The following is a 13,233-nucleotide window of genomic DNA, read 5'->3' on the forward strand; positions in this document are numbered from 1 at the left end:
GAGAGAGAGAGAGAGAGAGAGAGAGAGAGAGTTGCCTTCAAACCCAGCCCCAATCTGCTGATGTTTAGAGATAGCTGTTTCCCCTAAAGTGAAGGTCAGTTGTGACAGTGAGTTGTCCAAGATGAAGCCCCTTGGGGAAACCAAGACAGAGATGCCTGAGCATAAAAAGCCCAATGTGCCATATTTCTCTGTCTCTTCCTTGCTGTCCTAGAAAACAGGTGATGAAGCACATTTCCTCCTAAAAGAGAGATAATGTACTATAGAGATGGAATGCTGTATACACCGTCAGAAAGTCTTGTTTTGCTTAATTTTTTTCTTAGTGGCAAAGATTTTTGTTGTTGTCTAGTCATTTTGGTTATGTTCAACTCTTCATGACCCATTTGGGGTTTTCTTGGCAAAGATATTAGAACGGTTTGCCATTTTCTTCTCCAATATGTTTGACAGATGAGGAAACTGAGGCAAGCAGGGTGAAGTGACTTTCCCAGGGTCATACAGCTAGCAAGTGTCTGAGACCAGATTTGAACTCAGGAAGATGAGTCTTCCTGATTCCAGGCCTGGTGTTTATCCACTGCACCACCTGGGCTCTAATGAGAGTTAACTCAGGGAATTTCTTTTCAAATTAGATTAGAAATGACTACACTAGACATAAGGTTCCAGAACATTATGAATCATGGTTATCTAACCTTTAAATCTCTTCCAGCACCCACATATTGCTGTGCACACAGTAGGTGCTTAATAGATGTTCAGCTGAATTGAATTGCCAGGTTAGACCTTTTCCCACATCTGACTTGCTCTGTCTAAATTATTTTCATTATTGATTGTTTCCATTTAGTTTTGCAATCAGCAGCATGTGCATTCATCTAACAAGCAATTCTCATATTACAATTACTGAATAAATACAGTAATGATTAGAAAACAGAGTGGCTTAGGGAGTCCTTTTCTGAAAACCAATTCAGATGTTTGAGGATATCTCATGGGCTCAGGGTTCTAAGTTCTAAACCCAGGTTTGTCTGGGCCATATTTTGAATGTGTCCATTCTGGCTTTTCCAGGACTTCCATGATCTGACCTTCCTCTGTATTTCCAGTGGCTGTGCCTAATTAATGTTTTCACTATTACTTTTATTTAATATCCAAAAAAATTAATGTCATCCATGCTAATGATAAAAATGGGTAGAGTTAAGAGAAAAACATGGGGAAAATATATTTTGTGCAAAGGTAACATACATAATGATTAAAAAAAACCATGCCTGGTTAAATACATAAACTGAATGGCATAGCATTTAAGCATTTAAAAGAAAAAATAGAGGCAGCCAGGTGGCTCAGCGAGTAAGAGCACCGGCTCCAGTGTCGGGCTGACCTGGGGATCAAATCCGGTCTCAGATACATAACACCACACCCAGAAATAACTGGCCATGTAACCTTAAGCAAGTTACTTAACCCTGATTGCTTAAAAAAAAAAAAAAAGAAAAAAATAATAACTGTGTCCTAGAAGGTGAAGACAAGGCAATCGTTGTCATGGACTTAAACTTGCCTCTTTCAGATTAAGACAAATCTAACCGAAAAATAAACAAGAAGGGAGCTAAATATTTGAGCACAATATTTGACAAATTACTTTGAGCAAGACACTAAATCTCTCTGCACCTCAACTTTTTGAATCAGTCAGGCAGCATTTATTAAGCACTTACTAAATTCCAGGCAGTGTGCTAAGTGCTATCCATTAGAAAAAATACAAAACACATATCCTTCCTTCCAAGATCTCACATTCTAGCAGTGGAGACAAGGTGTGAATACATGTCTATACAAGATATATGCAGTGTAAATGAAAGGTAATCTCTAAGGGCAGATGCTGGACTGGAGGGAGGGGTTGGGGAAGACCAGGAAAGTCTTCTGTTAGAGGGCAGGATGTGAAATGGGTCCTTACCTTTAGACCCCTCTGGCAGTTTGAGGAAGCCTATGGACCTCTTCTCAGAGTATCATTTTGAAATTCATAAAATAAAATATATAGGATTACAAAGACAATTATATTGAAATACAAGTGTTGAAATACTAAAAGAAAAAAAAATTCACAGACTCCAGTTTAAGAACTCTGGGTCTTAAAAGAAGTTAGGGGAGTTAAGAAGTAGGGATGAAAAGGAAGAGAATTCTAGGCATGCCTGAAAGCCATCGAAAATGAATGGAGGGGCAGTAGGTGACGCTGCAGTGCATACAGTATTGACCCTGGAGTCAGGAGGACCTGAGTTCAAATCTGCCCCTTGGACACTAGTAGTGCGACCCTGGGCAACTTACTTAATTCCCATTGCCTCAAGAATAAAAATGCCTGGAGTCATAAGGTGGAGCATTTTATGTGAAGAGTGACAAGGAGGCCAGAGCTGCTACATCATTGAGAACATGGAAGAGAGCGATGTTTAAGAAGCCTAGAAAGATATAAAGGTGTCATGTGGTGAAGGGCTTTGAAAGCCAAACAGAGCATTTTATATTTGATCCTGAAAGTAATTAGGAGTCACCGGAACTTATTAAGGAGGGTGGTGACATGGTCAGTCAAGCACTTTAGGAAGATTAATTTGATAGGTAAGTGGAAGATATCTGGAGGAGGCAGGGACTTGAGAAAGGGTAATCAACCAGCAGGCTATTATAATAGTCAAGATGTAAGATGATGAGGACCCACAGCAGAGTGCCAACTGTGTGAGGGGAGATGAAAGAATCTACACGAGAGATGTTTGGAAGGTGGAAATAACAAGCCTTGGCAGCAGATTGTATGTGTGTGATGAGTGGGAAAGAGGAATCAAAGCTGATACTGCATCTCAAGCCTGGGTCACTGGAAGGATGTTGGCTCCTCAGTAGTAATAAGGAAGCTGGGAAGGGCAGAGGGTTTGGGGACATACCATGTTTTAAATGTCTACAAGACATCCAAGAAGGTCTTCATGACTGTGGGTCAGGAGAAAGAACAGTGCTGGTATGTAGGGAATAATTAGCAGAAGAGTTATCACTGAGTCCATGGGAATCAGTGGGATCACCAAGCCAACTAGGGTATAGCAAGAACAGGATCCAGTATAGAGTCTAGGGGATACTCATGGTTAATGGGCATGACCTGGAGGAAGAGTCAGCAAAGGAGACTGAAGGAGAAGAGAGATAGGCAGGAGAACCAGGAGAGAGCAGTATCCCAAAAGCAAAGAGAGGAGACAGTAGCCAGGAGAAGAAAATGGTATCAAAGGCTGCAGAAAAGAATGAGAATAAGGAAAAGGCCATTAGATTTGGCTACTAAGGCATCATGGGTAACTTGATGAGGTTGGAAGTCATGTTGTAGGGGTTCTGAAAAGGGAGGCATTGATTGTAGATGGTCTTCTGAAGTGGTTTAGTTATGAAGGGAAGGAGAGGTATAAAATGATAATTTATGGAAATGGTAGAATCAAGCAAGGTGTCCTTTAATGATGCGGGAGACATGGATGCATTTGTGGGCAACAAAAAAGGAGCCAATAGATAGGGAGATATTGAAGGCAAGAGAGTGGGGAGTGATAGTTGGGGCCACCTTTTTTGGAAGATGGGAAGTGATTGACCCAGGTACAGACTGGCCTAGATGACCATTGATGTCTCCTCCTAAACTCTAGCATATAGACTCTAAAATCTATGATAGTTGGTGGTAAAATAGGAAAATAAAGTCCCATTCTTACCAATATGATTTTAATTTGGTGACACCTTATGTCAAGGCAAAAGTGGTACATATTGGGTCTACTTAAGAGGCAGTTTCTAAAGGGTCTTTTGATTCCAGATGAAATCAATGAGCTCCTTAAAGTTCACTGTCATCATATAGACATAGATCTGGAAGTGACCTTAGAGACCATTGAGTCCATCTCCTTCCCCTTTTTACAGGAGAGGAAACTGAGGACCATAGAGGCAACTAGTCCCAAAGCATGCAGGATTCCAATCCAGATCCTCTGAGCCTCACAAAGCAGAAGTTTCGTTCCCAGGTGGTAGTAGAAACTCTGCACCTCAGCGAACCTTTTCCTAGCTTCCCTGCCTCATCAATTAATGCAAGAACATTATTCCTGCTTTTTCATGCATGCTGAAATAATAACAATGTTATGTTTGAGAAGATGGGCTTGGGAACATAATAGCCCTTCACAGTATAAGAATATATAATCACACCACCTTAATTACCAGTTAATCACACCTGACAAGATTCATCCTAGAGTGATTAACTTTTATGACCAAATTATAAACTTTGGAAGGTAAAGGAATAAAATGGAAAAATTCAATAGACCATGGGAGGCCCAGCAGTAATATGCAAATTTGGTATCATAGTTGAAATTGGACAGGCTGTCAAGGATTGCTCATACTCTGGCTTCTTATACATTCATTTCAATGGTAATATTCAATTTATCTTTGACAAATGGAGGGCTGCAGAGCATACAATCTTAACTCTAGATCTGGAAGGAACGAACCTAGAGGCCATTAAGTTCAACATCCTCATTTACATATGGGGAAACTGAGGTCAGGGAGGATAAGTGATGTACTTAAGGCAACATAGGTAATATGACAAAGCAGGGAATAAACATTCATATAGTACTTACTATGCCAGGTACTTCATGGATATCTCATTTGCACTATGTCCTTTCCTGCCAGAGCCCTGGTACCATGCTCCATCCATTCGTTAAAAGATGTTATCCATAAATGATGCTCGGTAAATGCTCCTTGAATTGGATTGGTTTAAAGCAGAGGAAGAATTCACATCATCAAAGGGGAATCATGTTGGTGATACAGGCTGCTGGCTACGGCGGGCTAGGTCACTGGCTATGGTAGCATCTGCAGGAAGGAAAAAATTCCAGACAGAAGAGGAAACTAGTAGAAGTGATGCCCCCCCCCCGAAAAAAGGGAGAAAAGAAAGAAAAAAGGATTCCTGACGCACGTCTAAATGCATAAAAGATAACAGAAGGAAGATCAGAAGGTGGAAAAAATAAGCAAGAGAGATTTGAAACTAACATGTGGAATTTATCATGTAGATGTCAGATCTGTCGTGTGTGTGTGTGTGTGTGTGTGTGTGTGTGTAGCTATACACAGTGGAGATTCTCCAGTGTGTGTGTGTGTGTAGCTATACACAGTGGAGATTCTCCATTTCAAATGCAATCCTTTTTTTCTTTTAAAATAATAATAATATCTAATATTTATAGAGCAGTTTAAGGTTATGTGAACTTCTCGCAGATTCTGTGACCTAAATGTTGATTTTCTTCCTCTTACAGAGAAGATTGAAACTTGAAAGAGGTTGAATGCCTTGCCCAGAGTAACACTCAGAGGTAGGATAGGCAGCTTCAGCCCCCTGGCCCCTAGAGGATCTAGCTCCTAGTTTATTTGTGGATGATTTTTCTCTAATTCTCTCGGTTCTTACCCCCTACCCCTGAACCTTGGCGCTCTGGCCTAGAAAATCCACTCTGCTTAGGTCCACTACCAGAAATCGCCACTGGGAGGCAGTATGGTGTAGTACTGTGAGCTCAGATCTCGGGGCAGAGGTGTCCACTAATCTTGCGCCTGCCACTTTCCAGCTTTGTGGCCTCAGGCAAATTGCTTCCCTCCTCTGGGATTCATTTTCTTCATCCAAGAATTGAAGACCTTAGACTAAATGACCTCTAAAGTCCCTTCCTGTTCTAATCTCAATTCAGTTCAATTTAGTTCAATTCATTTTAAATAAAAACATTTATCAAGGGTCTACTGTGTGCTAGGGATTAGGGATGAAGAGATAAATAATGAAGCAATCTCTATTCCAGCCCTGCTGGGACCTGGCCTAGGCAGCTCCGTGGTGCAGCCAGTGATCACAGGACCTAGAGGGAGGGAGACAAATTCCAGTCCCAACTCAGACAACCTACTGGTTTGACCAGCTTCATTTCTATTGTCTGTAAAATGAGGATAATTTATAAGGTTATAATAATTCTAACAATAATACCTACTCCCAGAGTTGTAGTGAGGATCAAATTAAAGAAAGAAGGCATTGGGGCAGCTAGGTGGCACAGTGAATAGAGCACCAGCCCTGGAGTTAGGAGGACCTGAATTCAAATCCAGCCTCAATACACTTAATACTTACCAGCTGTGTGACCTTGGGCAAGTCACTTAACCCCAATTGCCCTGTCTTCCCCCCTCCAAAAAAAAGAAGGCAATATGCATTCTTATATAGCACCTACTATGTGCAAAGCACATTTTACGCACATCTCATTGGAGATCTGTTGCAGACTTTAAAGTGCTAGATGTATGCAAGATATTATTATTACTGCCCATATAGTTTATGCCATTCTGCATCATACAGATGGTGCTGGAGGCATTTCTCTTTCCCTCATCTGGTTACAGTGGGGTTTGGGCTCTGATTGCACAAGCATAGAAAATTCTTGGTGTGAAAACTGTCTCCAACAAACCATATCAGCAGCTCAGTGGTAACTCTTAGCTTTCATAGTTACCTAGGTATCTGAGAAGTTAAAGGACTCACCCAGGATAACACGTTCAGTATGTATAACAGACCGGACTTGAACCCAGATCTTCAGGAATATAAGCCTGACTCTCTTATCCAATATTTTCATGCTGTCTCTCATCTCTCATAGTGAAGATAAAAGAGCCAACAGATACATTGCCTAAATACATTATTTCAGGAACAGGCACTGGTTATCATTTTTACAGCCATGCCTCACTCTTCATGAGCCCATTTGGGATTTTCTTGGCAAAGATATTGAGGTGGTTTTGCCATGCCTTTCTCCGATTCATTTTGCAGATAAGGAAATTGAAGCAAGCAAGCAATGTTAAGTGACTTGACCAGGGTCACAGAGCTAGTGTCTGAGATCAGATTTGAATTCAGGTCTTCCTGACTCCAAGGCTGGTGCTCTATCCCCTGCATCACCTAGCTGCCATGGAGTTCATAGATATCTTTAAAAACCCTCCACCACACCCTACCATCCATCAAGTGATCATCCTCTGTCTCTCCTTCCTTTCTCAGCCAACAGTTATCAATGATGTCACCACCCATTGTCTCCATTTCTTCACCTCTCACACAGTCCTTAACATTTACCATCTGGATTCCTACCTCACAGGATAAATGAAATTGGCATCTCCAACATTAAGAGTAGATCTTTTCATTGTGAAATTGAATAGTCTTTTCCCAATCCTAATCCTTCTTAAACTATCTGCTGTTTGACACTATTGATAACCCTCTGGTCCTGGGCACACTCTCATCACTGGAATTTAGTGCCCATCTGCTCTCTTGGTTCTCCTACCTCTCTGTCTGCTCCCTCTCAGTCTCCTTTGCTAGGTCATCATCATGGAGGCATTTCCCAAGGTTCTGTCCAAGGTTCCTTTCTTCTTACTCAATTCCATGCCTTCTCTAATCAAAACATTATTTTGATTTCCTCTTTGATGGTAATCTGATTCCATCTCTGCATCCTTCAGCTGTGGAGGGTAAGTTTTATCTTACCAGGAATCTAGGTATACACACCATTTCCTAGCCCCCAGAACCTCCCTTGGTACCTGAACCCCCTCCCCACTCATATATTTTCCAATGCCCCTTAATATATTGATTTCTTCCATTAGAATGTAAGCTCCCTGAGGGAAGCTTATATTTAAGTCTTACTTGCTTATATGTGTATTCCTAGAAGCTAACACTGTGCCTAGCATATACAGCATTCAGAATAAATGCTCTCTCCCCTTATCTCTCTACATCCTCTCAGTGACTTCATCAGCTCCCATGGGCTTAATTATCATCTGTGCAGATACGTATACAATCCCAATCTCTTCCAGACATTTCACTCCTCTATCACCAATTATCTACTGGATGTTTCAAACTGGCTGTCCCACACACATCTTAAATTTGATATATCCAAAACAGAACTCATTGTCTTTCTTCCTCTTCTTGGCTTTTTCCAAATCTCCCTATTTCTCTCAGAGGCATAAGCATTTTCCCTAACTCCCAGATTCATAACTCCAGCATTATCCTCAACTTCGCTCTCCCTCCCTTCAGATATCCAGTCACTTACCAAATCTTGCTTTTTTTTCCTCCTCAACATCTCTCAGATCTGACTCCCTCTCTCCACTCAAATCTCCATAACCCAAATCTCAACTCTTCCCTAGAATATTGCAGAGACCTTCTCATTGGGCTCCCTGCTTCATATCTCCCTGCTGTGATTCATCATTCCCATGGCTGCTAAAATGATCTTCCCAAAAAGCAGATCTGACCCTCTTCAATAAACTAGGATAAAATGTCAATTCTCTGCTTTTAAAGCTCTTCCCAGCTTGGTTCAAACCCATCTGCCCAGTCTCTGTGTGCATTTCTCCTCCTCCTGAACTCTGTCATCCCTCCCAACTGGTCTTTTCTCTGTTCCCTATACCCAACACTCCATCTCTTATCCCATGCCTTCATTCTGGCTAGCTTCTCTGAACTGCTGTCATCATGTTAATCAGTGAGGGAACAGTCCCATTAATAATAATAAAGCTAAATTGTCGTGGATTCTAAATTAAGAGTCAGAAGATCTGAATTTGAATCCTGGCTCTCACTAGCTTTGTGATGTTAAACAAGTCATTGTACCTCTCTGGTTGTCAGGTTCCTCATCCAAAAAATAATTAGGTTGGAGTGACTGACCTCTGAGGTCTGCCTCATCCAGCTCTCTGTGAACGACCCTATAGCCTGGTTACCAGGCAGAGGACAGAAACCCACAGAGAAGTCATCGGATAAGAGTCTGAGGAAGGTGGCAACCATTCCCACCAGAAATACAGGGGAGCAGGGGCAGGAGCCAGTGATACACCAAGACTCGATTTCACCATGACCAGTAGGGCAGATTACCAGGACAGAAGGGTCTAGGGTCTTGTCCGCTTGAACCCAGACTAGCTCCTCCTCTTCCTCTCTGCAATTTCATTTCTAATGTTCATGCCCTTCTGCTTCCCTAAAGGCCCTGACATCTAGGATGAAATTCAAATTCCAAAGATGGGAAAAATTCAAGACTGGAGCAAAAAGCAAAGTCAGATAAAAAGGTAGACGTTGAACGTCATTAAAAACTTATCAGAAGTTTAAAAAGACAGAAACTAAGGTAAACATTTAAACATGAAAAACCACAAAGTATGTGGGTATATCTGTAGAAGGGAGGGAGAGGGAAAGGGGGATAATCTAGTAGGGGCACTTTTTTTGTTTCCTGGACTTGTGGTTTTGTTTGTATATTGGATACCCAGTGAGGAAACCCATCTACCAAGGGAGATGGTTGTCGGCTCTGTGGTTTAGAGTAACATCAGAGAGCAGCCTGGGACTTTGAGAAGTTACATTATTTATCCAGGATCACACAGTCAGTCTAAGTCAGATGCAGGGTTTGAAACCAGGGATTTTGGGGGCAGCTAGGTGGTGCAGTGAATAGAGCATTGACCCTGGAGTCAGGATGACCTGACTTCAAATATGGCCTCAGACACTTGACACTTACTAGCTGTGTGATCTTGGGGAAGTCACTTAACCCCAATTGCCCTGCCTTCCCCAAAGAAGAAGAAGGAGAAGGAGGAGGAGAAGCCACTTTTATGGTATATGGATGTACTGTACTGTTGCACAGATAGAAGGGGGAATATGTGGAATTTAGAAAAACATTAGACAATCCATGTGAACTGATGCAAGAAAAAGAAAACTGAACTAGGAAACAGTATACACAATGTGAATACAGTAAGAGGACAGCTAAGTGGCCCCGTGGATGGAGTTCTGAGCCTGGAGTCAGCAAGACTCATCTCCTTGAGTTTGAACCCAGCCTCAGAAACTTACTAGCTGTGTGACCCTGGGCAAGTCACTTAATCTGGCTTGCCTCAGTTTCCTCATCTGTAAAATGAGTTGGAGAAGGAAATGGCAAACCTCTCCAGTATCTTTGCCAAGAAAACCCCACTGGGATCACAAAGAGTCAGACGCGACTGAATCGACTGAACCACAAAAGGGAAAGAGAGACCTATTTTACTGACATCACTTTGCTTTGAATGAATATGCTTTCCTCACATCCTGTATGATTTCAGTCTTGTAGGAGCTCCCACATATGTTTAACTCAAATGAAATCAGGAGAATCAGATAAGGACTGGGTGTTTGTAATTAGTTTATGTTAAAATGTTGCAGCTGCATGCTGTTCTGTGTGGGCTTCTCCCAGACATGGGATCAATAACTCTTTCTTACTGAGCTCCCTCCCTCCTTCTCACAGTGTCACATCCTACTCACCAACTAATTCAGGAGGAGATAGTAAAGACGCCTTTTACCAGGGGATGGAAAAATCTCCAAATGAGGACCCCTGAAATTTCTAGCAGCAGAGAATTAGGCCCCTGGGGGCTGGAGAACTAAGAATGTTACCTTGTGAATTGTTTTCAAAATATCTTTGCCTTCTGAAATTTACAGACACCCATTTATACCTGTCCCTTTCAATATGAAAGAGTCCTCTGGGTTCCTGGAAGCTTTAACATCTCACAGGCTAGTCAATAAACTGCTTCTCAAAACTCGGCTAACTCTGCCACTCCTGCAGCAATCAGGGTTATTTGGGAAGGAGCTGACCCCTTGGGGGGATTCTTGAAACTGGACAGAGTTTTCTTTGTAGAGAACAAGGCACATAGCATAGCTAAAGCAAACTCAGAAAAGACAAGGGATGTTCAAACGGAGGGTGCTCAGAATGTTGCGAACCTGACATCTCCATCTAAAAACATATAGTTTCTCTGTTAATTTGTGTATGTTCAAGACTATTTAGCCAAGAAATCAATTGTGATGAGGCTTTTTGATTGTTTTATGGATATCTCTTGCTTTTATACTACAATCATTGTCTGATACATTCAACCCAATGAGCCCTCCTTAGTTACAAAGAACAGTTAAGCCAAATCACTGACAGTCACCTCGGCAGACAGTGGACACTCTGCTACACACCCATAGTGCTGCACCCCACATTCATTCCGTCTTTCCCACAGAAAAATACATTGCTATAAATGTTTTGTGCTCTTTGAGCCTTTCTCTTTATCTTCCTTCTCTCTATCTCTGTGTCTCCCTCTTTCTCTCTCTCCTTCTCTCTCTTCCCCCCTGTCTCTTTATGTCTCTGTCTCTTTCTCTGACTCTCTGTCTCTGTCTCCATCTCTTTCTCTCCATCACATGTCACATTAATCTCTCTCTCTGTAACTCTGTCTCCCCCTCTCTGTGTGTGTCTCTGTCTCTCTCTTCCCCCGTCTCTTTATGTCTGTCTCTGTCTGTCTCTGTTTCTCTGTCTCTCTGTGTCTCTCTGTCTCTGTCTCTTCATCTGTCTCTATTTCTCTCTCCTCCATCTCTCTGTGTCTCTCCATCTCTCTCTGTGCTCTCTGTCTCTCCATCTCTCTCTCTTTCCCCCTGTCCCTTTCTGTCTCTATCTCTCTGACTCTTGTCACCCTTTGTCTCTCACTGTCTCTCTCTCCATCTGTATCTCTCTGTGTCTCTCTTGTCTGTCTCTTTCTCGGTCATCAGGAAAATATTTGCTGATCTCATCCCTGTGCTTCCTGTCCCACTTCAACCATGTTAACTAGATAAGGGACTCCGCCCCAGAGGGCATTCCTGAAAGACCCTGCAGGCTGTGGTTGGCCCCAGGACTGAGGAATGCTTTGATTCCAAACATATATAAGCAAATCAAACTTGCCAGGATACAAAATCCTGGTTTATCTTTGCCCCCAAGATACTAGTTTTTTCTTCTTTATCTGTGAAAAGGAAACTTCCCAAGATGATTCAGAGATGGTGTGGGAGGGATATTAGAGAGCCATCCTCCCTGCTCCATTCTCCTCCCCCCATTTTGTCCAAGCTGCAAGCCCCAAAGTACTGATGATTGCCCAGATGACACCCTTCCCCCTTAAGGACTTTATTGTCTACTTTCCCAATGCACTTTTTATGTGATATTGTCCCTAAAAATACCATGGGGTGGTAAGGTGCAAAGCCCTGTTTGTCATTCCAAGGCTTTCATAGTCTGGTTCCAATCTACTTTTCCAGATTTATTGCCCATTATTTCTTCACATCGTGCTCCAATGTCCACCTAAGCTGCCTGACTGCAGTGCTATTTGTCACATGTGGTTTCCCATCATGCTACCTTTAGTCAGCCTCTCCTCCTTGGCTGGAAAGCACTGTCTCCTTACCTCTGCCTCTTGGAATCCTTAGCTGCCCTCAAAGCCCAGCTCAAGGACAACTCCTCTACGAAGCCCCAGCTTTTAATACCTTCCTCCCTCTGAAAGTTAAAAAAATAACACGTATTTACTTTTCCCCTGGTCTCATGGTCACCAGGTTACCCTCTGCTCGTAGCTTCTGGGCTTGAGCTCTTCAGGGTCATCTGCAAGTCATTTCAGCTAAGGACAGTGACCAGAAAGCACCTCCCTAATAAAACAGCATTCTCCAATGGAGCTTTCCCTGATAAGGAAGAACTGGCAATTCTTTAGTCATCCCTGAGCCTGGGAGCCAAAGTCTCAGGCTGATCTCACAGGGCTGGGCCCCCGGTTAAGGGCGGCGACATAGAAGTCAAGAACCTTGCTGCTAGTCTCTGCTAATACTACATGCAGACCCCGGATGTCCTAGGTTAGGTGGAAAATGGGAATTCTGTGTCCCAGATACTTAACTGACAAGGTTAAAAATTTCCTTTAACTTCTGTTTAACATCTTATGGGCAGACTGTACCCTCAAAGTCTATTTTGGTGGATTCTCCCAAAGCAGCCTTGAAGCTATGGGGATTTGATAAAGCTGTCTTGACTCTGGAGATCTTCCCTGGATTGGCAATGGGGGAATCCAAGAAAGAATAAAGCTAAATGAAGAAGACACATTCATTTCTCTCCACCCTTGTGATCCCTCCTATGCCTTATTTAATAATACCTGCCATCTGTCAACTGCAGCAAAAATAAAACAAGGAAAAAATCCTGGGGTTTTGTGCTGTGCTCTAACCATCCCCGAATCTCCCAGTGTCCCTGCACAATAAAGCAGAAAATCAAAATAGTAATGCCCACTCTAGGCTTTGGCCCTGACGAAGTGAGTCGACCTTTCTCAAACTGAATTTCCTCATCCATAAAATGGGCATAATATAACTGAGGAACACAACTCATGGAGCTATTATGAGGATTGAATGAACATAAGAAACATGCTTTGAAAGCCTTTAAGTGTCACATGAATGTCAGCTTCGCTATTCCTATCATCCTCATTGTCATCCTCTTCACCAACCTCATCCTCACCATCCTCGTCTTCACCAACTTCATCCTCATCCTCCTCATCCTCAGCCTCATCTTC

General features: G+C 42.4%; 1 long non-coding RNA gene across 1 annotated transcript in view; it reads right to left on the reverse strand.

The window, feature by feature from the left end:
• The window catches only part of LOC138146236 (uncharacterized), a 61,714-nt gene extending 53,617 nt beyond the window's left edge, over positions 1–8,097 (reverse strand). Inside the window, exons 1-2 of the long non-coding RNA XR_011164430.1 lie at positions 8,001–8,097; positions 4,569–4,800 (exon numbers count right to left, since the gene is read on the reverse strand). This is a non-coding gene — a long non-coding RNA (uncharacterized lncRNA). The remainder of the gene's footprint in view (positions 1–4,568; positions 4,801–8,000) is intronic.
• Positions 8,098–13,233: the final 5,136 nt, after the last annotated feature.

Source organism: Petaurus breviceps, unplaced genomic scaffold, assembly GCF_028583685.1.
Source record: "Petaurus breviceps papuanus isolate PSGF00001 unplaced genomic scaffold, PetGlider_PUasm1.0 139, whole genome shotgun sequence".
NCBI lineage: Eukaryota > Metazoa > Chordata > Mammalia > Diprotodontia > Petauridae > Petaurus > Petaurus breviceps.